The sequence below is a fragment of the Mustela putorius genome, unplaced genomic scaffold, assembly GCF_011764305.1.
Source record: "Mustela putorius furo isolate JIRA1106 unplaced genomic scaffold, ASM1176430v1.1 tig00000107_pilon_pilon_pilon, whole genome shotgun sequence".
NCBI classification, from domain to species: domain Eukaryota; kingdom Metazoa; phylum Chordata; class Mammalia; order Carnivora; family Mustelidae; genus Mustela; species Mustela putorius.
This window is the reverse complement of record NW_025421284.1, coordinates 4,641,383-4,668,462: the sequence shown is the minus strand read 5'-3', so window position 1 is coordinate 4,668,462 and position 27,080 is coordinate 4,641,383. Positions and strand designations below refer to the sequence as shown.

Sequence of the window (27,080 nt, the reverse complement as noted above, 5' to 3'; positions counted from 1 at the left end):
GAGATCAAACCCCGTTTTCCTTTAGTTTCAGAGCTGTCTGTGACGAGACATTGAAGGGACTGGGCAGGGGAGGTAATTAATTCACGTGCACCTACGAGAGAAGAACGAACGCGCCAATTATTGTAACATTTTGTAACCACTGAAATTAATGTAGTGTGAGTTTGTCATTTCTACCCAAAGTTACAGATTTTCTATATTATAATTTAATCTTTTTAATGTAAAAAGAATAGGAATTTTGCCCTTTCTGGCCTCTCGGGAAGCAAGAACTAGTGTACGTAATTATCTGAACACATAAGAACATAAAGGCATAGCGAGCAGTGAAATTATAAATCGGCCGGAACAACTCCATGTTTTCTGATTAAACTCTCTTTCTGGAGCCTCAGCAATCATGTTGCTCCTGTGTTCACCGTAATTGCATGTGTCAAAGCAGAGGCTTTGTGTAAATGGGACTGAGCGGCTACAATTTTAATTTAGAGGGAGATAACGGTGCGCGGGTCCTGGCGGGGCGGTGAGGGAGGCCAGCAGGCGCCGGGGGCGGAGGCCGCGGGGCGGAGGGTTAATGGTGCGCTGGGGCTCATCAGGCCGCAGCACAACAGAGGAATTTCTAAAGGAGAGAAATGCAATTTTGCAGCACAAAGCCAGCCACCTGCTCTCCCCTGTTCCGCACGGGACAGACACCGAGTTTTGTTCGCAGCTCGCGGCGATGAATTCCTACAACGATACGGCGTTGACCATCAAAAGGGTGACGCGCTTAACTGAGATCTTTCAACACATGTGAATCTGAGAAACAAAACAAAATTGTGTTTTTAACTTCTTAAAATGCTCCCCAAGGCCGGGGACTGGGCGTGTGTCCCCCGCCCCATTCCCTCCGGAATGCCAGCTTGCTGCCAGCTCCCAGCACGCGGCCATCTGTGTCTCTGAGGCGTCTTCCTGAAGGACACGTCTGATGGCTCCTGAGCAGGGGACGTCCCTTCAGTCATCAGAGGGAAAGGCCAGCAAGAGGGCTTCTCTCTCTGGGGGCGGGATTTGTGGCGAAGCCAGCCGGGGAGTGCAGGCGTGCCCAGACCCTCAGGGAGGACCCTGGGGATGACCCTCGGGGACCCAGTGGCTCCCGCATCTGCCCCTAGAGCCCGGGGGCTCTGCTGCTTCACGGCCTTATGCGGGCCCAGTGACCCCGCCACCCGGCGGCCCTCCAGGTCTGCGGTCCTGCTGCCTCCCCTCCAGCCCCGTCAGAGGCCGGGGTTTAGCAACCCTCCGGTCTAGTTGGCCGCGATGACCATGGTGGTCGGAGGTGGTGGGTTTTACGCGTGACCTCCACCTCCATCTGCCTGGGTCGCCAGAGCAGAGCCCACGGAGCAGGGAGACCGTGCTATGCCTCAAGGCCCTGGAAGCCGGACGTCCAGGATCCCGGGGTGCGCAGGGCCGGGCTCGGCGGTGGGGGGGGGTGCTCTTCTGGTCATGGATGACACCAGCTTGCTGGAGACAGACAGACAGACAGACGGAGGGGAGAGACAGGCAGAGAGGAAGGGAGAGACAGAGAGAGAGACAGAGGGAGAGGCAGGGAGAGATGGAGAGACCGAGACAGGGAGGGAGAGAGCGTCCTGACACCATCCTCGCGAGGGCAGCGATCCCCTCACGTCGGGCTCCCACCCCAGGGCCTCACTGGACCCCAAGGACCCCCGTCTCCAAACAGTCACACTGGGCATCGGGTCTGCAGCACGAGTTCTGGAGGTGCCCGGGTCAGTGCACGGTGGCGACTTAGGGCGGTCACGGGAACCCCGGAGGCGTATCTGTGGCCTGGATTCTCAGTAACAAGCTCGCTTGTCGCCGCCTGGGCCGGGGCGGCACGGGGGATGTCGCCACCCAGGTCCTGCCCGCTCCCTGGCGAAGCTCCTGGCCCAGCCGGGGCCGCAAGGGTGGAGGCTGGTTCTGCCGTCCGTGCTGAGATGGGGGGCGGTGAGGACACGGGTCCGCGTCGCCGGGAGAGAGCCGCAGTGGACGAGGGCGGTGGATCTCCGTGCCCAGGGCCACGTGGCCTTGCGGCCGGGCACAGACCCAGCACTCAGCCCATGCGCTGGGTGACCGGAGCCCGCCGCGGGCTGGGAGGCCTTCCTTCTAGTGCGTCCGCCCTGTGGGGACCAACAGCGATGCGTCTGCTCATCTCCCGGGAGGGGCTTCCCGGGTGCTCGCAGATGGCGATTTGGGGCAGTAGCAGTGCGGGAGGGCGTCGGTAAGGGACGACCCCGGCCGACCCCGGCTCCCCCCGTGTCCCCACTCAGGCGTCCCTCTGCGTCCTGAGCTGCTCTCCTCATACGACATCGTCCTGTGGGATCGGGGCCTCCCTAGCGACCTCATTTTTCCTTAATCACCTCTTTAAAGACAATCTCCCCAAGGGGGCCCATTCTGAGGTGCCGGGGGTGAGAGTTAGTGTATGAACTTGGAGGAGACACAGGAGAGCCGACGGTGTCTTCCTGAGTCCTGTCATCTCTCAGTGAACCCATCGGTGCCCGCTCCATGGGTCCAGCTCAGAAGCACTGCCCCCCACGGCAAGGCACCTGCCTCACGTGGGCTCTCTAGGGCATCAGGTGGGCAGCACAAGGGGCAGACAGGGGAGGGGCAGGACGGGGCGTGGGGGATGGTCACTGGGCAGCTGTGGAGGGAGGGGCGGCGTCTGGGAGCCCAGCTGCGGCCTGCAGGTGGGGAGTCCCGGCCCTGCCCTCAGCGGCAGGGAGGGTCCCAGAGGCAGGGTGAGTTTGACCTCCTGTCGCTTCTTTAGTTTTGGTGGGCGGTCCTGCAGAGCAGGTGGGGCAGACACAGCCTTCTGGGGTCCCCCATATTGTGTCGCTCTGCACTGGCTGTCCCTGTGCCCCTCCTGCCCAGCACCGCTGGTCTGCCTTCTCCTGTCTAATTCTGGTCCTCGCTGCCTGCTGGTCGGGCTCCGTGGGTGCAGCCCTGCTCCGCACCAGGGCAGCATGCTGACCCCATGTTCCTGTGCTGTGGGTTCCCATCACCACGAGGCCGTCGGCTCAACGCCTAGGGCACACTCTGGGTCAGGAGAGGCACCGAATGCCCCTCAGGTCACATCGATGGCCCTCAGCCAGGCCATCCCACGCTGGGGGCTCGTCCCCTCGGTCCCATGGTTTTCCCGTGCGGCCGGCAAGCCCCCGGCCGGGCAGTCGCAGCGACTTCAGACCCCGAGGCCAGCAGGAGCCTGTCAGCACCGCGCCCACCCGCACCCCAGGGCTGTGAGCACAGCACAGCGATGCTTTCCCGCTAACCTGCAAACGTCCTTTCCAAACCGCAGACGTGATGCACGCGCTGGGACAACAGTCGGTCAGTAAAGGAGCCCACACGTGAGGGCAGCACTGCCTCTGCGGCCGGTCCAGCAGGGATGAGCGGGGAGGCTGCGGTCCGCTGTCATCGCCCCGACTCCCAGGAGCTCTCCCTGTGCTCGTGCCCCTACTTTCAAGGGCCTCCAGCCCTCACAGAGGAGAGACGGCCAAGGAGCCCACCCCGAGAGCCCATTTCCCTGGGGTCCGCTTCCTCACAGCCACGCAGGCCCACGGAGTCCCTGCGCACATGGACCCGAGCCACGGCGGGGCCTCACGCCCGGCTGGTGGAAGCATGGCTCCCCCTTCATGCTCACACGTGGTCTCGAGACCCGCAGCCCCCGCCCTCTGCCTCGTGTCATCCTGGGGGACGACCACCATCTGCCCCCACTCGGCCCAGGCGGCCCCGTGGGCAGCTCTGTGACCTCCAGGGACCAGCCCAGAGTCCGGGCCTTGGGCAACGGGCCAGACCCAGCACGGGGAGTCTTTACCTTCAAGTTTCCCCAAAGACTCAGGGCGGAGACCGTGCGGTGACTTCAGGGGCCCTGACAGAATCGCAGCCTCTCGTTCCCGCCTCCATCCCACTGGGATGATGGAGAAAGTCAGGCTTGAACCTCCGCGGGCAGCCGTGGACGGGGCGGAAGCCCTCCTGCTAACAAGGAGGCCTACAAAACCTGCAGAGGACAACCCAAGAAGGTGTTAGCTCAAAGCGCAAATGTTAGAAAGAAAGAAAAGAAGGTACCGACCGGAGCAAGCTTCATCTCAGGAACCTAGAGGAGGAGCGAGGCCGTAGATCCACGGAGAACGGAAGGAAGGTCACAGCAAAGACCAGAGGAAACCGACGGAAATCTAAAATACAGACACAGCAGGAGCACGTAACATCTGAAAATCACCCCTTCACGCATATTCACAAAAGTAGTAACACCAACAAGTCCTTAAGCACAACAACGAAAAGGGGACAGAGTCTTAGTTGTGAAAAAGATGGGATTACCCACAATTTCATGTCGGTGCATTTGATAGAGCGGAGGGGACGCGGACAAGTTTCCTGAAAAGCACGACGGAGGCGAGTGTGCGCGAGGACATGTGGGGGTCTGGACCATCGCTCTCTGTCACTACAGTAAGATAAAACACAAGAGACGACTCCAGCGGTTTCTTCGGACACGTAAAGAAAGCCTTGACCGGGCTGAGGATGAGGGACACTTGTGCCGCCGTCTTACGAAGACGTCCCGATGCCCAGCTTACTAAGGGCACCGTCAGACACCGTTAGACACCAGCCCCCGCACGGACCCAGGCTCCGAGATCTGAGCGGTCGCGGCAAATCCGGTGCCGCCACATACGGAAACATGTTGTCCCCAAAGTCGGGCACACTCTGGGGAGCGGGTCACCAGGACCTACCAGCTGGGCCACAGGAAGAGATCGTTGTAATAGATACAGAAAGTTTTTAAACAAAATCATTTATAAAAATTCAATTTTTGTCCCCGCTGAGGCGAGGGGCTCTGTGGGGGGGTCCCGGGAGTCTGCCCCTCCCCCATGGGTACAGTGTGCGTCCCTGCTGAAATGAGGGGACAGCAGAAGCTCCATTCCAAGCACCCGTCTCCTTTCACTGTTTTAGTGTCACACACTGTTATAAGACACAAGTCACCAGCCCTCCTTCCTGATGAGGAATTATGAGTTGGACAACTTGGCCAATGGTGCTGAGCCATGGACCGAGGCCGAGACTCCATGGACCACGGTGGAGAGCTGGACAAGAGCTTCCGGCCAACATCCCCTTGGTGGGTGGGAAACCAACTTGCCCTAACCGTTCTGAACACAGCGCCTGGGGTCCGTGGCCTGCCACGGTGTTCCGTTGAGGTCTGGGCCAGGCGGCCGGCGCGTCAGGGCTGGGGGCTTGCCCGGAGAGCAAGCGCGGTGGCCGCGGTGACGAGGACGGCTCGCCTGCCTGCGTGGCTTCCCGTGCTGGAACATGCCACGTCCGGCCACCGCAGGAGCTGTCTGACAAGGTGATTTATGGTGTGAATGCTTGACAAGGGTGGTCAGCATCGGCTCCCGTCTTGCCCCCTGATGGATGTGGCTGGAGACAGATACCGCAGCCATTTCGCGTGTTATGGTGTTGATTTAGAAGTCACTGGGCTGATTGATAGTTCTCGTCGGGGAGGTATAGATCACAGTCTAATTGATAGATCATTCGATTCCGCTCTCTGTTGGCTATTTTCTTTTCATTATGAGGTGCAATTTTGTTTATTTATCTGTAAAAAAGAAAAATCCGAGTTGAGGAGATGACATCCCCCGTCACAAGGCTCTTAGGGATCTCTGTGAAAATGCCGGCGGCGTGTTTCCGAGGCGTCACAGCGATGTATTACCGCCTCACACAGCGGAAACACATCTGAATTTCTGTGGCGTCGGTGGCCCCGTGTGGCGAACCCAGAATGGGGTGTCTCAGCCAAAGGGTGCGCTGGGCCCTTCGGCTTCCTTCCTAGGAGTCTGAACCTGCGGTGCTGGTGGGAAACAGATTCCGGCCCCGCATCCCACAGCTCCCACAGCGGCGCGGTAAGAAAGGGTGCCAGGGTCCCAGCCGCTGTGTGCCCGGAGCTACGTCTGGCTCACGAGCGGCTGCGACTCTCCAGCACGTATGGGGACAGGCAGATGGCTGTAGGGTATCGCAGGCAAACTTCTAAACACAACAGGCCTGGGTTCCCATCGTCCGCATGCAACTGCGCGGTCGCGTGATTCGAAAAGACGGTTTCCACGGGCTCCTGCTTCCGCACTTGCATTGGGAGAAGAGTCTTTCTCAGGACGGCTGCGAGCGCCAGGAGCCACTACATGAGCTAGCTGCGCACAGCGGCGTCCGAAGGAACAGTAGCCATAGTTATCGGTAGCGCGTACAGACCTAAAAGTTTTCGAGATGTGGTTGTGAACGCCCAGGAGCTTGAAGTCTCACAACACGAGTTACACGGGAAACCAAGCGCTCCCCTGCAACCCCACAGCGGGGGGAGGCTTGCAGACAGGGGTGGGGTCTCCAAGAGGGTGGCCCGGGGAAGGGACGCGGCGGGGGGACGGAGCAGGTGCAGGGGCTGAGGGATAGGGAGACCTTGGCGGTGGGCACCTTCCCCTTGTCGGAGGGGCTCGCACCCTCTTTCCTGCTCCGCTGAGGCTGCTCCAGGCCTGCAGGGGGCTGCCCCACATGGCAAGGGCACCGGGGGCCGCACTGCCATCTGAAGACCGAGGGGGACGGGTAGCTGGCTGCCCGCGGGAGTCCCAGGAGGGGCCTGAGTGACCAGACGCCTGTGGCGTGGCTCCTGGGGGGCCTGAGGCTCTGACCAAGGGGGGAGCCCTCCTCTGTCCTCAGAGCCGCTGGGGTGGGCTCTGGAAACCTCGCTGCTCTGTCTCCTTCCTGTTGGACTCCGAGCTCATTCCAGACGCTGGAGCTCTGCGGGGGGAGGGGCGGCAGACCCCGGAAACGCACTCATGCGTGGGTTTTTGGACGCCTTTGTGACGATGACTTCCACGGGCTCCTCGAAACACGTTCCTTGAAAGACACACACCTGAAGCTCACGCAGAGAAAAGTCGGTAGTTCTACCTATGGAAGGGAAACTGAATTTGTGGTTAAAAATGTCCCCATTAGGGACACTCTAGGCCCTGAAGGCTTCACTGGCGAATTCAACCACATGTTTGGGGAAGAAGGAACGGCAGCCCCACACCTGCATGAGCTTCTGCAGAAACCAAGCAAGAGACAACGCTTCCCACCTGCTGCAGAGCCGGGACCACCTGGATGCCCGAACCAGAAAGAGGCACCTGAGGTTAAAAAGAACCAGGGGCGCCCGGCTGGCTCCGGCGGGAAAGCGTGGTTCTTAATTGCAGGGTCACGTGTTCAAGCCCCGTGTTGGGCGAGCGGCCCGCTGAAAAAACCAGTATTTATTTATTCCTCCCAGAGACAGGTGAGAAAATCGTTAACTAATTTGAGAAAGTCGAGGCCAACCATATTTTAAAAGAGCCCCATGATACGCACAAAAAACCCAATACGTGGTCCTAGAGAGAACTCTGGGGAACCCGGGACCAGAGGAGGAGGTGTACGGCGCGTCTGCGAGAAGCCAGCAAGTCACGCGGCGCTTAGCGAAACACGGGACGTCGCTTCTTCCTAAGGATCAGCAGGAAGGCGGTCAGCGGAGGCGCTGGCGGGTCAAACGGGGCACGACAGAGACTCGCGAGAAAGCAAGACGCAGAGCTGCCTCTCCTCTCGGGCGACGCGACCGACCGTCCCCACAGAAAAACCCCAAACGGGCTGGACACGTGCAGGCGCAGTCCTGCCCCAGCTCCTGGCTTCTGCTCAGCTGCGACCTCGGGGTCGTGAGGTCCGACCCCGTGTCCGGCTCCGCACTCCGTCTGGGTCCGCTGGAGAGTCTCGTCCCCCCCACACCCCCGCTCATGCTCGCGCGCTCTCTCTCAAATATACAAATAAACCCTTAAAAAAGAAAACTCCAACGGCTCTACAAAAAGAGTCAGCCGGACGAGTTCATGGCCTACGTCGACATACGAAGTCAAACTTAGTTAGGGAAAAGTAAACAAAAGTCAGAAATGAAATGAAACAAATACTGTTTCCAAGCAGGGCTCCTACGCGCGTCCGTCGCACGCACCCACTACCATGGGTCTGGGTGCCGGGAACTCCGGAAACGTGTGCTCAATGAGCAGCCGGGTTCAAGCACAATGTCTCACTCCTAACCAGGGAGTAGGACCACGGGCCCCTCCCCGTGCTCCCCCTCCCCGTGCTCCCCCCCACGTGGGGGGAGGGCAGAGGTTGCTTCCCGTCACAGAGCTTGGAGACAGGCAGACAGACTGGGGAGGCGTCGGTGGGAAGGGGCAGGGAGCGTGGGGTCCCAAGGTGAGGTCCTGCAGACCATCCGGCCTGGACACGGCCCCGAGATGCTTCTGCCCTGGCGAGGCCTGGGAGTGGCCAGCCCCAGTCACCCCAGCACCAGCTTGAGTCCACGGGGGCTGGAAACGGGCCGCCCCCCGCCCCAGCTCTGTGCTGACTTGTGTGCTCTCCGCACGGAAAGAGGAGGAATGTCCCCGGAGTCCCGTGGGAAGGAAGATGTCCAGGAGCGGTGAGGGCGGCTGGTGAGCTCCACGGGGATGACGAAAGCCAACTTTGTGCGGACGGCACGCAGCCCCGACGTGACCAGGGTGGGGCCCGTGGGGTCCACGGCCAGGGCCCGTGCTCCAAACCACGCTTCCTCCGGTCTGGCTTCTCCGAGGCCCCCTTCCGCTCCGACACCTGAGGCTCTTACTGAGGGACCCCCCTGGCTGCTTCTGGGCAGTGGCTCCAGTGACCGGGACGACCGCCTGTCGCGGTCCGCTTGCCTCCCTCTGCGCGGCCTCCGCTCGCTCCAGGGCCTGACCCGCCTGCTGTGCTGAGGGCCGCGGCCGCCAGGCTCTGGGCTGCCGCCGCCCCTGATGCCTCATTTGACCTCTGGGCTAAAAATGCACTTTTCTGCCCTGGAGTTCTGCAGGGCTGGGGGGTGGGGGTGGTTTGACCAGAGCGCCACTGTCTGTCCCACACACCCCCACCCTCCCGCCTTCGGAAGCCCCCGTTGCCGTGTTTCTTGGGGACACTCAGGGACAGCACCCCCCACCCCGGGCAGGGAGGGTTCTTCCTCCTCCTCCACCCCCTGGGTGGCCAGTCTGCGGGATTCCCGGACCCCAGGCCGTGGTCCCCCCAAGCCCCCCTCCTGTGGTTACTGACCGAGCGCTGGTGAGCACGGAGGCCCGGGCAGGGGGCTCTCCAGAACCGGCCTTACACGTGGAGCGGACGGAGGACCCCAGGACCGACACTTGGGGGAGGGCGCAGGGTCTTGGCCAAGAGGAGAGCTGTCAGGGGAGGGAAGGAGCCAGCATCCGGCCAGGGGCTGCCCCGGGGACCCAGGGCTGGGGGTCCTTCCCAAGGGGCTTCGGTCCGAGCAGGCTCTGACGCTGACCCCCCGGCCGTAGGTCAGGCCTTGCCCAGCCAGCTCCCCCCACCCCCCGCCCTGCGCAGGTGGTGACCACTGCTCCTCCGAGCACCTGCCAGACCCGGGGAGGGGCCACGTGAGGGGGACACGTCCCTGGGCAGCTCACCTTTGGGAAGACACTAGGAGACCCCACCCCCCACGGCACCTGCGCCCCCTCACCCTGAGCCTCTGTGGGCTCCCGCTCTCAGCGCGCCCCTCCCCGTGCTCCCCCTCCCCGTGCTCCCCCTCCCCGTGCTCCCCCCCACGTGCTCCCCCCCACGTGCTCCTCGTGTCAGCCCAGCGGGGGCGCCCTTGCCCTTGGAACCGTCGGGGTGTCGTTTCCAGCTGAGACAGGACCCCAGGGTGGGAGACACAGAACAGAGAATGCTTTCAGGGAGCCTGCAGACCCGCCCCACCGCCCCTGATCATCCTTGGGCAGGTGGGGGGGAGAGTGGCTTGGGGCTGTGGGTCCGGGGTCCCCAGGAGCTCAGGGGTGGGGGGTCAATCCCAGAGGCATGGGGCGCGGGGCCCCCGGGGTCTGGGGTTGGGGTCAGTGTTGGGCACCCTGGGCTGGATCAGGGCACATGGCTTGTCTTCCTGGTCTCCAAAGGGGAGTGCGGGTCCCAGTGAGCCTCACAGTCCTGGGCCGGTGTCTGTCAGCGCTCTGGGCACTCCGACCCTGGGGACCCTGTGTCCGAAAGCGGCCCCCGCGTCCTGCGGATTGTCCTTTGCACCGTGTGCCGGGTGATAGGACTGACTGGCTTCCCAAGACAGGAGCGACAGCCGCTGCGGAGGAGAGGTGACCTACCCAGAGGCGCTGGGGCGACAGCCTCACTCCAGCTAAAACCGAGAGCAGGAGACCCAGCCGGGCCCAGGCTCCAGGACGGGCCTGCAGAAGCCAGTGGCCGAGGAGCCTCCTTCAAACCGAGTCTCCAGTCTTCAAAAGAGTATTTGAGGAAATCTTCCTCGGATGACGGCTTTCAGCACTTACTCTGCTCTTTCCATCTGCGACTCCTCCTCCGCCCGCGTTGACGGAGCTGTCCGTGACACGCGACGTGAAGCCAGTGCGAGCTCAAGGTGCTCAGTGATGGTCGGGTAGAGGTTTGTATTGCAGATCGGTGACAAGGGGACGGGAGTCCCCCCCCCCCCCGCCCCGTAGCTCCTGCTCCGTGCGTGGCGAGGACTTCAAAACCCACTCTCTGGACAACGTTCAAATGCACAAGGCCGTACGCTAACGGTCGCCGGGGCTCTGGTCCCGGGACCCCCGGAGCGTCTGCCCTGCACCCCATCCTCTGACCTGCCCTCCCGTGGTTTCTGCACCGCCGTCTCCACGCGGGGGATCGTCGCCCGCTTCCGTGCTTCTCCGTCTTTTCTATTTCGTCCCACGCCTCCCGACGTCTTTCTTGGAGTGTTTTAGTATCGCGCTCTCCCTCGTGTGTCCGTGTCCCCCGGCGTTTCAGTCCATTCTTTGGTGGAAGGTTTTCCTCTTCTTTCTCGCTGCGTGTTAGGCGAGAAGGGCGTGTCTGAGTCTCCTAACTCTGAGCGACCTTGTCCTCACGCTGTGCTGTGCAGCCGGCGGGTCGCGCGTGTTCCCGTGAGCCCGTCTCCCTGTGCGGCTTCGGGGTCTGCGGGGAGCGGCTTCTTCCCGGCTCTTCTCTTTCGTGTAATGACTCGCGTGACCTTCCGCCTTCATCCTTGTGTTTCGTGTGAAGCTAATTTTTCTACACCTTTAGAAGGAGGCTCGCTCAGCACCGCGGAGTTCTCAGAGCCTCTTGGTTCGCGGCAGCTCCCGATGCTGCGGGGGCCCGAGACCGCCGGGCGGTTCTGCTCCCCCCACCTTTCATCCGGACCTCACCTCCCGCGGCCTCTGCTGCCCCCGCACGGGGCCTTGCCCTGCGAGACCGCTCGGGGCGTGTCTCCTAGTTTGCTTCCTTAAAACGTGTAAAGGGCCGATGCTGTCAAAACCGGCCTCGATTCTCAGAGCATTCTCTTCCCCAAGTCGGTTCTGATTCCGCATCGCGAGTACCACATTCCGCTTGCCGCGTTGCAGAATCCTGAGCCCCCGGGTGTTACTGGAAGAGCCGCTCACCCCAGCGCACACTAATTTCTTCATCTCCGCCTTTGGGAGACAGGAAAGGGAGGTGTTTCTTTCCCTCTGGAGGAGGCTGTGAGCTCCCCTTTCCTGTCTGAGTTCGGGCTGGAGGAGAACCGTGCACCGTCAGCCAGCGGCGGGAGCGGAGGCCCCAGGCCTGCTCTGCTGTGCGCGGACCGGCGCTCCTGGCCAGCCCCGGGAGCAGTGCACCCGTTGGAGCTGTCCTCTCGCTCGGCGCCGGAGCCCCCTGCGCCGTCCCCACCTCTGTGCTCGGCTGTTTCCAGGCTGCTCACCTGTGCCCGACGGCCCCGCCCTGTCCTCCGGTCCTGCCCCCGTTCTCACGGCAGCAAGATTCTGGAAAGTGCTAACATTTCCTCGACGCTGGTCAACGTACACACCAAATTCCTGGGTACCATCTCCTAGTTTTCCTCGTTGGATTTTTCCGTGTGTGCGTTTATGATTTTATTTTCAGTTCGTAAGCGGTGGTGATTAGGTTCCTATATTCAAGTAGGCACTTAGCTGACAAGTGGGTTTGTATTCCTTTATTTAAAAGATGTTCTATATTGTAATTAATTGTGTGAAATTTAAGGGAATTCACACAAAGCTGAGAGAAGCCAGTAGACTTCCTACATCCGTGTCCTGAGGGAAAGTCCCGTGTTGACACTGAGATCATTTTCTGAAATAATAAAGTAATTCCATTTACTTGTGGGTTGACTTTTTTAAAAAGTAAATTTTTATTTTGGAATACCTTTAGATGTACGGGAAAGCTTCGGAAAGTACCTGCAGAGAGGTCCCACGCACCCCTCTGTCGGCCCCTTGTCACACACCCTGGTCCCTTTGTCACAAGGAAGGAGCCCGCCTTGCCGCGCGGCTGCTCCCCGAACTCCTGCGTGTTCTGACTTGGCCGGTTTTCCCATAATGTTTGTTTTGTTGTCCCTTTTTGGGCTGCACGATCCAGCCTGGAATACAGCTCGTTAAAATGCTAATCATTTCCGACATAGCATTCTGTGAAACATGTGTGGGCACGTGGGGAAGAGTTTGTGGAAGAGGAAAAGGCTGCCTGGGTGCGGCCACACACCCGTGATGTCGCTCTGCTGGTCCCCTTGTGAGTCCCGGCGCTCCTGGAATGTCGCGGTGACTTTCCTTCTCAGGAGAAGAGCAGATACGCGCGGGGCAGCGGTGATCGGGAGGCAGAGGTGCCGGGGGGTGCTTCTCTTCTTTCGGGTTTGCCCTGAGACAAATGAGTCACCACCTCGCAGAGATGTCTTTGCGGTGGCCTCTGTGTGCCCCTCCCGTCCATGTAGGATGCGGCTCTGTGCCTCTGCCTTCAGGGTTGAGTTGAAGGTCTGACTCCTGTGGAGGCTTTGGCCAGCAGCCCCTCAGCCCGGGGAGGTGAGGAGACGGGGCTCACCCTACCCCCCCGCCCCCCGCTTTCCAGGTGTCTGCCTTCACCCCGAGGGAGCTTGGGGGGGCTGAGAGCCTGGGGGCCTGGGCGGGGGACAATGCAGGAAACCTTCCTTCTGTTTCTGTTGGTCTCAAAACAAAGACGGCTTTGAGTCAGGGCACAGTCCCGTGCGACTCCACCAGGCCAGAAGGCAGGCGCTTCCGTGACTCCATCTGATCTCCGGTGGCGGCGACAGGAAGGAGCACCCGCCGCAGGCTCAGAGCACGTCACGGGGAGCAGGCGATGGGAATGAGGGCCACCGTGGTCCATTTTTAATGCTTTTACTGAAAGAAAAGAGATGCGGGCACGCCTGTTCTCCCAGAAGCGAGCGGCTCCCACGCAGGTGCTGCCCCCGCCCTGGCCCGCCTGACGTCGGGCGCCTCGTCTGTGACGGGACGGGTCCCGGACATGGTGACCATCGGCTTAGAAATGATGGTGTCTGGACGAGGCGGTGGCTGAATTGTCCACGACACACTTTTCCCTACTTTCGAACCCAGTGTCGTCGGTCGCACAATTAACCTGAGGGGGGGGCGGCAAGTGCCGGGGGTGGGGTGGGGTTTCCGTGATTTGTGTGTGAGGAAGAGACGTCCTCTGGGGGAGCCCTCGCGTGCCCGAGGGTGTCTCCGACGCAACACCTCTCCGCCCCAAATGTTGGAGAACAAAGCACATTCTCTTCCAAGTGGAAACAGACTCGGACTCAAGCCTACGGAACGGGACCAGGGGAATGACCCCGGCGGTCACAGGGAGGTTTTCTGGGGTGGGGGGGCCTCCCTGGCCCCGAGAGGTGGGGAGCCGACGGGAATGGGGGGCCAGCGTGCGGACACGCGTGGGGCGGGTCGCGGGGTCTCCTGTGTCACTCTGGGGCCCCCTTGGCAGGATTTGGCTCCACAGCAGCCTTGTACTGGGGCCAAGAGAGAGCCTGTGTTTGGTGCGGAGAGACCGAGGCGTCCCGTCGCCGTGTCAGTCAGTGAATTGCCCAGTGGCCACGGTGAGAAGATCGGGAAGCTCTGGGTTCTTCTCGGCCGGCCGGCCGCCCGCAGCCGTGCCACGGACCAGAGCTGAACGATTTTCTGGATTTCATGCTGGAAGTACCAGGCACAGCCTTTGGCACGGGCACCAAAAGCATGAGCTCCCACCCAGACAGGCTCCAGGGCTTCCCAGGTCGGACTGGAAGGAGCGGCTGCTTCCGGGAGCCAAGGGCAAGCGGGGCGGACGCTCGGCGGAGCTTCTCCCAGAGCCGCCGCGCGGGAGGCTGGCGGCTCCTGCCCGTGCCTGACACCCGCCTGCCTTATGCCAAGGGTCCAGCGCCGCATGCCTCTGGTCAGCGGTGTGGGCGACCCGGTTGCAGAAGCTTCGGTCCCAACACTGAGGCACGGAGAGTGTCCTGCTGGGGAGGGCACAGTGCTGCCGCTCGGGGAGTCCCCGCGCCACGCGGCCGCGCCTTACCCTTCTCATGCTTCCGTTCATCAGCTTTTCTCAGATGCGCGCCCTCCGCTTGTCTGTCTGTTTTCCAGGCTGCGAGGAGCATGGAGGCCTGTTTTCTTGGTCTCCTCAGTGCCACGTCTGTGACCGTTCAGCAATGGTTGAGAAAGGAGCCTTGGTTGGAGGATTTTGTTGATGGCCGTGGTGCAAACGCGGACTTCGAGCTCCCTGCGTGAGCCGCTGACAAGGGACGGGCTGGGCGCCTCTCGCAGACCAGCCGCTGCTTCGCTGCCCGCTCACCCGAGGGACAGACGACCCGCCGGTTTTGCGGTGATGTTTCAGGCTTCGTCTTCCGCGTGAGCGCTGACCCTGGGAAGTGTGGCTGCACGGGCGGGTGAGAGTCATCCCAGGGCTGGAGGGCTGCTCCCGGTGGCGAATCCTGACCACTGAGTGGCAAGAGACCACAGTCTTCCCGAGTTCACCCCCTTCATCAATCATGCTTTCTAGGACCACAGGCTGGGACGCAGTGGGTCCTCGAGGAGCCGTGCTCACCAGGGTTAAAATCCTCGCCGCTTTTGACCTGGATGGCATCACACGGAGGGAGTTCTGAGCCTGAACGCGCCTCCTTCTTTTGGTGCTTGGGGACTTCATAAGGTGACACGGGCAGAGCTCCTAGCCCGGGCCTGTCCCACACTCCACACCCAGGAGCAGCTACGTTGTGTCTCTTACTTGCTTTCTTCACAAGGGACGCGGGTAACTGGAGAAACCCTTCAGAATGCCTCCAAAGCGAAGGGAACTCACCCTCCAGGTGCTGACGGCCCCGCAGGACAGCGGTGGTCACTGGGGTGTCCGGGCAAGCGCCGCCGTGGGACCGGCTGAGTGGCTCCATCAAGCAGTCACCGAGCTCGTGGCTGTGTGCAGCGACAGGGTCCCCGTGGAGGGCGGTTGGGGTCAGAGCTGCGGAGGAGGCGGCGTGTGCAACCTGTCACGAAGAGGGGGTGACGCTCCCACACGCTGGGGGGGGTGGGTCTCGGCCATGATCAACATCTCGAGCTTTATTTTCCAGAGAAATGTTTGAGGTTCGGGTGCATCTCGTGAATCTATTTCCATTTATTTCACATTCGAGTGGGCCATAAAAAGAAGTTTAGTATGAATTCCTCGAATTCTAAACGTTTTACTGTTTCCCTTGTGACAATGAGATAAGAAAGAGTATTTCAGTTTTCTCAGATGTATTTTTTGGTCGCTTCAGTGAGAGAATTTGAGGTCAACGGTAGATGCAGCCCAGCCCGAGCGCGGGGCGCTGCGAGGGAGAGCGGAGCTCAGTGTGCCCCGGCTCGCCGCCCCTGGGCCCAGGGACACCGTCTCTCTGCCCGCGGCGGACGCTCGGCTTGTCGTGCCGCCTCCCTCTGGGTACAGAAGCACATCGGGACGGGCAGACGGGCAGGCTGGCCCGTGGCCTCGGCAGTGCTGGGACGGCCGGGCCGCGCCTCTGTCCCGTCTTCGGCCCCTCCCTGGACAGCATGGGGACCCTCGGAACAGCTGAGAGTCCTGCTCCGCCCCGGCCCCGGAGGAAGTCAGCATCGCACCCGAATCTCGGTTTCCTCGTCCGAGAGAGAGCGACAGTAGAATCGAACCGATGGGGAGATTTTGTGGAAATTGTAAAACATTTCAAGTACAATGTGAAAGAGGAAAAGTAAAAACAAGACGGAACCAGACAGGGGACGAACCACGAGCCACTCTCCATCGTGGGAAACCGACAAAGGTTGCTGGGGGGCGGGGGAAGGGGGCGGGGGAGGGGGGTGGGGGAGGGCAGGGGGGGACGAGCCCCGGGTGCTCCACGCTCCGGGTGCTCCACGCCACGGATGAAACCCTGACCTCTGCCTCCGAAACCAAGAAAAGAAACGAAAACGTGCTAATGACTGCTGCACTTGAGACCGCACAAACAGAGCCAGGATGCTCCCTTCCTTTGATGACGTTCTTCCAAGTGCGCCAGGGACGAAGCCGTTCCTCCGTCCCACGGTCACCGCAGTCTTACCTGCCCGCCGCAGGTGCGGTCGGAGGCGCGCGATCCACCTGCCGCTCACCGGGCGCCCCGCTCCCCCCCAGCGGACCCCGGCGTGCCGGGTAGGGTAGGCGGACGCCTGGCAACAGGTGCCCACGCGCCGGAACGCATCGCCTGGCGCCGTGCGTGTCCTCTGATCCCGAGCGAAGGGAGTTAGACTCCAGCAAGGAGGCGCCGGAAAATCTTCAAAGATCTGAAAGTCAAGTGACGTGTTTCGAAGTCACCATTATCTCAATGAAGAGACCACAAGAGGAATTAAAAATATTTCGTGAGCGCGATCAGGAGGCATTCATGGTTTGCAACAAAGCGCTGCTTAGATGGAAATTTGGAGCCTTCGATCCCCGTATTAGGGAAAAGAAGGGGTGAAGTCAAGTAAAGCTCCCGCCCGAAGAATCCGCTAGGAAGGAAAGTAAAATGGAATCGGAGGCAGTGGGCGGAGGGAATCGTCCGGCACCGGGAGACGTCGAGAACGCAGAGCCCGGGGAAAGCCCACGGCAGTGCGGGCAGGTTGTTCAAGGTGAACCGAGGCGACGGAGGTCCTGGACAAGCGGTGGAGACGGCGGGGGACGAGCTGTCAGTCTCAGGAACAGACGAGGGGCCACCACGGGTCTCTCATAAACTCAGTCGACACAAAGGACATGTTGGGGGAAATTGCAGTAAATTAAGCCGCTTGGGGAGGTGACAAGTGCACAGCAAGGCAGGAACCCCAGAGCCGACACAGAGGGTCGCTGCAACACTAGTGAAGGAGAAGAGCTCGTGAGCATCTCTCAGCGTCCTCCGTGCGCCCCGTGGACCCTGTTCCTGACAGCAGGAGCCACAGGCCTGACCACGGAGCCTTCTGTAATCACTCAGGATCACAGACGACCTGCCTTGTTTCAGATTTTCCCAGTTGTCTAGATCCTGACTCACATCGAAGCCAAGTTTGTCAGAGGGGGTCGTGCACTTGGTGAAGACGGACGCTCTCACAGAGCGTCACAGCACACAGAGACTTTGTCCTCCTCCCCGGCACCAGTGGTCAGAGAGCCTGAGAATGAACTTCCAGGGTGACCTCCAGGAAAAGAGCCGACGCGGCATCTGGGCTGCCGGCTCGGGGCTGCCGGTGGCAGGGGACCCCAGCAGCGCCCGACCGGCGTTTGCCCATTTAGCATCTTCTCTTCAAGCCTGACGAGGACCGAGGGGCAGAGCTGGGGCTCCGGAGGGGCAGGCTCCGTCTGCGGGCAATTAGCGCAGCCCGTGGCACCCAGGTGCACAGGCGGCCGACGGGCCCGGTGCCACCGGCCGCTTTCACACGGCTTCACATTTACAGCAAAGTGACGGACCCGCTCGGCCCTGATATTTTACTTCACTCTTTGCTCTTTTTTTGGACCATGTGCAAAGGTGTTTTCGGTTGATTTTGCGAGTCTCTGTAGAGCAGGGGCAGAGCAGTGACGGCGGCTCGCTTGCGGACGGTGGCCGGGCCGTGGCTTTCCTTAGGGGGACCCCTGGGCATTCCACGGGAAGGGGAAACTGTCCAACTTAATTAGGACGCCTCGTCTGAATTCTGAACGCTTCCAGGGCCGCGCCGACAAGCTTTGCTGAAGCAAGCTCTTTGCCGGGACCCTTCATGCCCTAAAACATTCTGTGTTCCGTACGCGCGGCGTGCAAGTGACTGAGATTAGGAGGAAGGAACGTGGGCTTCAGGAAGCAGAACACCGTAGCAAACGTGCGGACCTGTTAGCCTCTGCGTCCTTGCGTGTGCGTGCGTGTGCGTGTGCACAGGCACGGGTGTGTGGTGTGGGGTCCACGCAAACCTCCATGAAAAACTAGAAATAAGCGATTCAATTAAGTGAATTATTTTCCCAACCAGGAAAGTTAGGGGTTGAGACCCACACGCCACCTTGGATGCCACGACTGTCACACAGTGTCTCTCCACGTCTCCGTGGCCACGGGCTGTTTGTGGGGAGGCGTGCTTAGCCTCCACAGTGCGATTCTGGGGGTGTTGCTGTGCACAGCCCATGTTTGCGGACGGCCTGCACGCTCAGCCCTCGCTCAGGTGGGAGCAGGCGATGGTACAGCAGGGAAACGGGGGACAGCAGAGTCCCTGGTCAGGAAAGCTCACCGGGGCAGCAGGTGGTGAGCAGTGAGGTCCCGGGACTGCCCGCCGCGCTGGGACGACCTTGGGCGGCAGCTCTCGTGGTCTCCAGGGACTGGCGAGGTGAGCGGGAAGAGGCCAGGGGCGCAGCCTCCCTAAGGAAGCAGGGTCTGCAGGGAGAGAGCTCTGTGGGCGTCCTCAGCCTGGTGGCAGGGCGGTGCAGGGGGCTGTTGGGGACGGGGTCACCAAGGGTGCGAGAGGCCATTGTCACGGCACTCCGGCTGGTGGGGCGGGGCTGCCCTGGCCGTGAGCCCGCAGTGGGAAGAGGGTGTCTACAGCCCATCACGGCCCGCGTCTGCTCTGAGCGTCCCAGCTGGAACGCAGGGCCGGCAGCTGCCAGGACAGGGCAGGGGAGCGGCAGGGCTAGGGTGGGGGGGGCAGCACAACGACCCTCAGTGGACGGGTAAGCTGCCAGACCCCAGACTCTAAGCTCTGGGTGGAAACCATGGCCCTGCTGGCTTCTCTTCCCCCCACCGCCCCGGGCCTGAAGCACCGGGTCGGGTCAATACACGTGGCTGGGGGCTGGAGGGGCGCGGAGTGCCGCGGGGGCCGCGGGAACAGTGTGCCATTTCCAGACCCGGCCTGCTCTCCGGGGAGCCCGCCTCGTGCGATGGCATTCTCTTAGCCTTGAGGTGAAGCTGGCGTCTTATAAATAATCCACCGCCCATCTCTTCTGCTTCATCACCCCGGCCACAGGCCGAGGGGGGACGTTCCTCGGAGGAGAGCAGTCGGATCCGACGCAGACGACCCGCTGGGCACCGCGCAGGAAGCTTTTAGTGGTCCCGCTTCCCGGGGTCACCCCGAGAGCTGGGCCGGGGGCTGGGGCCTGTGTCCCTGCGGGTTCTCCAGATGACAGCCGGGGCCCCATTTGCAGCCCCTAAGTCACAAGACTTTGTTGGGGGCAGTGATTTTGCCCGGCACACATACGTGGAAGCGTCTCTTCAGTTAGCCACTCAGTGGGGGACCAGGGCAGCCCTGGAAAATGCTGGAAGTCCCCCAATGCCCCTTGCTATCTGTTGCCACATGCCCACAGCTCACAGTGTGGGGCCGGCCACTCGGACCTGCCCCGAGGGAGCACGTCCAAGGCCACGTGTAGATGTGTCGCCCAGACAGCAGAGCACGGCTCTGCAAGGGCTCGGGGCCTTCACCTTGGGGGTTGCTGGGGACCGCTGGCCACCCGCTGATTCTGATGACGTGAAAGCCTGGGAGCAGACCCCACGTCCCCACGCCACATGTGGCGTCTTTGCATTTGGGGCGGACTAGTGAAGCTCAGGGACCCGCGGGCTCAGTGAAGGACGCGCGCCAGCTCCCCCGACCCTGCGCTCTTCCTCTGTGAGTTCTGTGTCCTTCTGTCTCACACGGAGGAAACTCTCGTCGGGATGAAGCCTCCTTTCCCTCTTTCTCTCTTCCAGGGTGAAGCATTGAAGGACCCGCGGAAGACCAGTCAGCCCTCCTACGGCTCCCGGGGGCGAGCTTCCTTCCACGTGTCCTTCTTCTGACCACTTTCTACCCAGCCGTAGAGAAGCCCTCCGGCACCTGGCCGAGGACCCCGGGACGGGAAGGGTGGGTGAGTGAAGTGTCGGTCTGATGGGTCGCATGTCCCGGGAGAGGTTGGAGCCTTGCATCTGTGTTCTTCTCGGGGTTGCGTGAAGTGGCCGCTGCCCCCAGACGCTGGCGTAGGACTATTGCTCTACCATGAATGTGGAGGCGGGGAGGCCAGCTTTCTCACACTCTAACATGGTGAGGCCAGGTATGGCCCCCTCCCCAAATGTCTGTGAGTGCTTACGTGCGCTGTGGCGATGAGGGAGGGGGCCGCCTGGCTCTCCCTGTGGATGGAGCTACTGGGCAGCAGGTCCCATTCAAGCTTCAGGACTCCCCACTTGCAGGGCCCGTTCTAAGGCCATCCCTAATGTTCCATTCATAATTTTCAATGCTTCATCTTAAAGAGGGCCCCAAAATATATGTTTCAGGCCCTGAGAAACTTGAGCCCTCCCTGGCTCCAAGTCAAGAGATGTAAGCTGAGATGGCGGCCCCACGCCCCTGGGAGCTGTGCTGTCCCAGCTCTGGAGCCCGTGCTTCACAAGCGACACGAGAGCCGGGTCCTCATGCTGCCCTCACGGCTACAGCTCTCAGCCCGCTGGGAGGCTGACACCTCTACTCCGTCACCAGGTGTAGCCAGCTCGTCATGGTTCCAGCTTCTCTCCCTGTCCTCCACAGTCCCCCTCAGGCTCATATCTTGATAATGAGTCCTTGGACACATATCTAACTGCCTATTTGACCCCTGCGGGACACCTGAACACAGCATATCCTGAGCCCACTGAGAAGAGTGCCCACCACTCAAGACCCTGGGTTTTCTCTTGGAATCTTCAGGTGCCCAGAAAAGAGATTGTTCATTTTTATCAATTTATTAGTCACTTTATAGGTCAACAGACTGTCAGCCCCCTGAGATGATCCATGAAAAGAGCAAGGACCAGGACTGACTGGAAGGAACAGGGTGAAGACATGGACGACCAACATCAGGAAAGAGACAGGTGGCATCACTACAGAGCCTACAGACACTAATGGAAGAATCAGGGACTATTATGAACAGCTCTCATGCCCGCATTCTCTCTGGGCTTCCACCGGACTGTTTACCCCTCTTCCTGCCAGTGCCACAGTCAGCTAACTACGGTAGCTTTGTAGTAAGTTTCCAAATCAAACAGCTTAAGACCTCCAGCTTTGTGCATTTTCTTTAAGATGGACATGGTTTTCCAGGTCCTTTGCATTTCCACATAAATTATAGAATCGGTTTGTCAGTTTCTACAAGAGAATTCTTTGGACTTTGATGGAAATCCCATTCAATCCATAGAGAAATATAGAGAGAAGTGGACATCTCTTTTCTTTTCATTTTCCAATCCATAACTGTGTTACACTATTCCCTGTATTTAGGTCTCCTTTAATGCCCCTCAGCAGCGTCTTGTTTTAAAGACTAGGTTTTGCACCTATGGCATGTATTTTGATGCTATTGGTATTGTTTTAATTTCATCTTCCAGTGACTTTGTTGGTAGCACACAGGAATACTGTTAATGGAATTTTGTATATTGGTCTTGTATCCGTGGCCTTGCAAATTTAATTCTAATATTTTGTAGACTACTTGTAAATTTTGATGTATATAAACATTTGTGAACAATGTCAATTTTGCTACTTTCCAACTTTACATTTATGCATGCATTTCTTTATTTAAATCTGTGCTTTCTCTTATTGTTCTGGGTAGGACCCATAGAGCAATTGTTTAATGGAAGTGGTGAGAGCACATTCTTGTCTGTTCCTGACCTCAGGGGGAAACTGTTCAATATTTCACCATTAAGGTTGATGTAGCAGCTGTGGGGTGTACGCATGCATGTGTGCATGTGCGTAAGGTGCTCTTTAATTAATGACGTGCTTTCTAGTTCTAGTTTGCTATGGGTTTGAAATAGGAACTAGTATTGAGTTTTATCTTTCTGCATCTATTGGCAGGATTACACAGTTTTCTTTATTTTATTAATGTGAGCGATTTTTGTTTATATTCCTAACATTTTATTGTAAATATTTTCAAACATAAAAAAATGGAAAGAATTGTACAATGAACACTCACTGCCTGATTAGTTTTCTGTATTTGGTGTATCACCTCTCTATCTCGTCTATCAGTTTATTACAAATTTTGACGTATTCCGAAGGAAGTTGACAGCAGTACACTGGATTCTTTAAATATCTCAGTGTCTACGTTACTAGGTAGAGTTGAATACTTACGTCTCCTTTTGTTTTGAACTAAATGCACAGCTTTTGAGTGCACCATCTAGTTATTTCTGACAATGCACGTGTGAAATGTGAACCTGGATCGAGAGACAGGATTCTCTCACCGCCTCAGAGAACTCTTTCCTGCCCCTTCCAGTCAATGCCACCTCACACTGCTCCCCCGTACCATGTTTGGATTTTCTCCCTCTATATAGGATGGTTTAATTTGTTCTATGGTTTTACTTAAATAGTGTCAAATAGCATGTCCTTTTTATGTTTGGCTGCTCTCATTTGAGATCAAGTCTTTGAGATCTGTCTGGGTGGTTGTGTGTGTTCGTGATTCAGTCCTCCTGTTGCCCAGCAGTCTTTCTGGCCCTGACATATTTCTTTGTCCATCCATTCTCCTGTTGGTGGACGCCAAGGCTCCCTCTAACTGTTTGTTGTCACGAGTGAAGCCACCATGAACATTTGTGGACGCGTCCCTGGGTGGGTACACACTGTCGTCGTTCTCTGGTGCATAACCCGAGTGGGCTCCTGGGTCATCAGAGTGGGCTCCTGGGTCGTAGGGTAGTTGTCCATTTATTTTTATAAGTTGTGTTCTGACATTCCCAAAATGGTTGTATCAGTTCACATTCCTGCCAATTCCCTTGGCTCCTCATCCTCCGAATGTTTGGTGCTGTCAGTCGTTTTCACTTTAGCCATCGTGAGGGGTGACTGGTTGCGGTTTGAATTCGCACATCCTTAACGAGTAGCAAGACCAGGATTCGGGCATGCTTGGTACCCATTCATGTACTCTTTACTGAAGTAGATGTTCAACCGAATGCCCGTGTTTACTGTGGTCTTTGTTTCTACGAAATTGCAGAAGTTGTTTGTTCTTCAAATACTCTGAGTACCAACTCATTGCCACATACATAGAGAGGGTGTTTTCTCCCAAAACATGGTTTGACTATTCAACTGAAAGTTTAAGTTTTGAGGATTTCTATCAGTTTTTAATGGTTATTTCTTCTTGTATGTGGCCTACCAGGAGGATGTGAAGGTACTCTGCTGTACTGACTTCTAGAAGCTTCATGGCTTTCATGGTTGCATTTAGGTCTGTGATCCATCTTGAGTTAATTTTCATGTGTGCTGTGCGGTCAGGCTCAGGTTCCTTTTGTTTGTTAGGGCTACCCCTTTATTCTGGAGCCCTGTATTGAAAAGACTCGAATCCCTGCATGAGTCTGTGTGAGTCCTCTGTCAAAACCCAGCCATGCCAGGGTGTGTGGGTCTGTTGAAGTACTTGTTAGTGTGTCTGGCACCATGCTCTGTGGTTCCCGAAGGCCTTCCTGAGTCTTGACATCAGACAGAGCCGCTCTTCAACGTTGTTCCTTCCCAGTACCCTGGCTATGCTAGGTCCTCTGCCTTTTTAAATAAAAATTTTCTAATTAGCCAATCAATTCCTACAGTGAAGACTGCTGGAAGTTTGAAAGTGTTACGTAGAATATAGATATATTTGGGGAGAATAGATATCTTATTTATGTTGCATTTTCTAATCTAGAACATTCTACATCTCTCCCTTTACTTGAGTCTTCTTGACTTTGTCTCAGAATTGTTAACACTATACAGCGTGGAAGTTCTACATGTTAAAAAAACACATTGTTTATGTTTTGGGTGTTTTTTTTTTTTTTTGATGCTATTGTAAATGGAAACTTTAAAATTCTATTTTCTAATTGTTTGCTGCCAGCATATAAAAACACACTTGATTCTGAATTTTGACCTTATATCCTAAATTCACCTATAGTTTCTAATGGTCGTTTGAACAATGTTGACTAGAAGTGGTGAGCTTGAACACCGTTGCCTTGTTTCTGAACTTGTTGGGACGATTCGTTAAATGCTTTTTATTTTACTACCAAAATGATAACTTCTTTTCTTCTCTAGTGTGCTAAGATGGTGAACCAAGTTAGTTGAATCTTTAATGTTGAATGTCTTGCATTTCTAGAATAAAACCTCTTGAGCATGATGTGTTAACATTGAGTGTTGCTGTTGAACTAACCCTACTTGGTATATCCTTTATACTTTGCTGAATTTGGTTTGCTAATAACTCGTTCATGAGAGATACTGGTCTATAGTTTTCCTTCCTGGTAATATTCTTTGTCAGGTTACGGTATTTGGGTTTTTACGGCTTCATAAGATTAGCTGGGAGTGTTTTTCCTTTCTACATCTTCTGAGGGAATTTGTATATTATGGTTATTATTTCTGTCTTGATTATTGGAAGAATTTTCCAGTGAGGTTATCTGGGTCTGGGGGAATTTTGTTAAAAAAAATAATTAAATGCTTAGTACCTTTAACAGATACAAGTCTTTGGGATTCTCTGTTTTGTGTATCTCTTTTGGCAAGTGTTTTTAAGCCATCTCTCTACTTTTAAGCTGCAAAACTAGTGGTATAAACTTGTTCATTGTATCTTTTTACTAACTTCTTAAAGTCTGTAGGGTCTAGAGTGATACACCTTTTTCCTTTTCAAGTTTTCTAATTTGTGATTTCTTTTTGGGGGGGTCCATTCTAAATGTGTTTTATTATTTTTATAAATCTTTTTATAGGATCAACTTTTGACCTTTTATTTTTTCCTGCTACATATTTGTCTTCTGTATTATTGATTTATATTACTAATTTTATTATTTGCTTTCTTCTATTATTTTCTTACTGTTAATTTGCAGGATTTTTTCCTATTTTTATTAGGGAAATCTTAGATAATTGACTCTTATTCTTTCTTATTTTTTAATACATGCATTTATACCACTTAATATCTTTTTTTTAAAGATTTTATTTATTTATTTTACACAGAGAGAGAGATCACAAGTAGGCAGAGAGTCAGGCAGAGAGAGCGGGGGAAAGCAGGCTCCCCGCCGAGCAGAGAGCCCGATGTGAGGCTCGATCCCAGGACCCTAAGATCATGACCTGAGCTGAAGGCAGAGGCTTCACCCACTGAGCCACCAGGTACCCCTGTACCACTTAACTCTGCCTCTATGTAGTACTTTCAGTGCATTTCACAAATGCCAAGTTATCTTATTTAAATTATCTTTTAATTGAAAATATATTCTAATTTTCATTGTGATTTCTCATGTTTCTCTTTTGATTCCTGGTTTACTTATACCAAGCAGAGAACATACTGTGTATGAATTCAATTTTTAAATATAGCTTGAGACGTAATGGTCACAGTGTGGTCAGTTTGGGCAACTGTCCAACTTGCACATCTTAAAGAAAACGTGTGTGCGTCATCATTGAATGAAGTGTTGGATAGATATCTACTCTGTTCTTGGCTGCTGTGTGCTTATAATCTGTATTTGTTTTACTGATTTATTTTCCAATCAGTTATTGAAAATATGCTTTGGAACCTCTACCTATGGTTGTAGATTGGCCCATTTCTTTATCTATACCCTTTCTTTTTATATTTTCAAGCTATGCATACAAAGTTTTTTTATATCTTCATTTTATATCTTCATTTATTATTATGAAATCTCTCCCTTTACTTCTATAGTAACTTTTATTTCAGATTATATTTTGTCCTGTATGAATATAGCCTCCATGCCTTTATTACTTTTAGTGTTTCTTATTCCCAAAAGTTGTTCTTCAACCCATCTATGTTATTGTGCTTGCAATATGTCCCTTATAAGCAGCACAGTTGGGATTTTTTTTTCCTTTTTTAAAAAACCAGTCTGACAAGCTTTGTCATAATTGGAATGATTAGTGCATTAACATTTAATTTAGCTGCATTCATGGTCAGGTGGCCAGTCTCAGACTTTGTGATCTGCTTTCTGTTCATGCTATCTAGCTGTTATTCTCTTATTCCTCCTTTCCTTCTTTGGACTTAAGGAAGTATTTTTATACTTATATAATGTCTACTGACATTATAGTTACATATATTTTATAGTTATTCAACTATATTTTTATAGTTATATAATGTCTACTGATATTATAGTTATATATTTTTTCATTTCCTTCTAGTTTAAAATATGTATACTTGATTTATAAAGGTTTATGTTAATACTTTTGCCACTTCCTGGGCAATGGATGAATCTTACAAAAGATTTTTATCATGTTTCCACTCTTGCTTTTTGTGCCATTTTTGTTAGATTTTACTTCCTCCTTTGTCAGAAACATTGCAAGATGTCTTTCCTGAGGTTGCTTTAAAAGATTAATATCTTCCCTGAAATTTATCCTTTCTGGTGCTCTTCCTTGCTTCGTATATTTTTATAATACTTTTCCTTTCCTTTGGTCCTCAGTGTTGCTTTATTTTGCCTTGTAATGCAAGTTATCAGAGCTGATTTTTCTCAATTTTTTTGTATGAAGACATATTTATTTTGCCTCCATGACTTAAAGAATATTTTGTTAGGTATGAAATCCTAGATTAGTAGGTTTTCCTACTTCCTTTCAGCCCTTAAAGATAGCATTCCATTGTTTCATGAATTCCATAGTTTCTGGTGAAAAGTCACTCATTTGTCTTATTCTTATTTGAAAGTACCATTTAAGTTTTCCTTTTTGATTTTTAGATTTTTCTTTGTATTTGGTTTTCAAGTTTGACTGTAATGTGTCCAGACTTGGTTCCTTTTTATTTTTTTTAAAGGTTTTTTTTTTTTTTAAAGTAATCTTTACACCCATCAGGGGGCTCAAACTTAAACCCCAGGATCAAGACACATGCTTCACCAACTGAATTAGCCAGGTGCCCTACTTTTCTTTTTACTTATGTTCATGGAATTTCTTGTCTCTGCATGTTGATATCATTCATTTTGAGAAAATATCAGTCACATACCTTTAAATATAATTTTTTTCTGTCCCTTTCTCTGTGTTAAATGGGATTACTTGACAATTAGCCTTTTTGAACACACTTCATTA

At 55.5% G+C, this 27,080-nt stretch overlaps 1 long non-coding RNA gene across 1 annotated transcript in view; it reads left to right on the top strand.

Moving 5' to 3' along the window:
• The window catches only part of LOC106007385, a 66,567-nt gene extending 42,342 nt beyond the window's left edge, over positions 1-24,225 (top strand). Inside the window, exons 2-3 of the long non-coding RNA XR_001182091.2 lie at positions 19,874-20,028; positions 20,432-24,225. This is a non-coding gene — a long non-coding RNA (uncharacterized LOC106007385). The remainder of the gene's footprint in view (positions 1-19,873; positions 20,029-20,431) is intronic.
• The last annotated feature ends 2,855 nt before the right edge of the window (positions 24,226-27,080 follow it).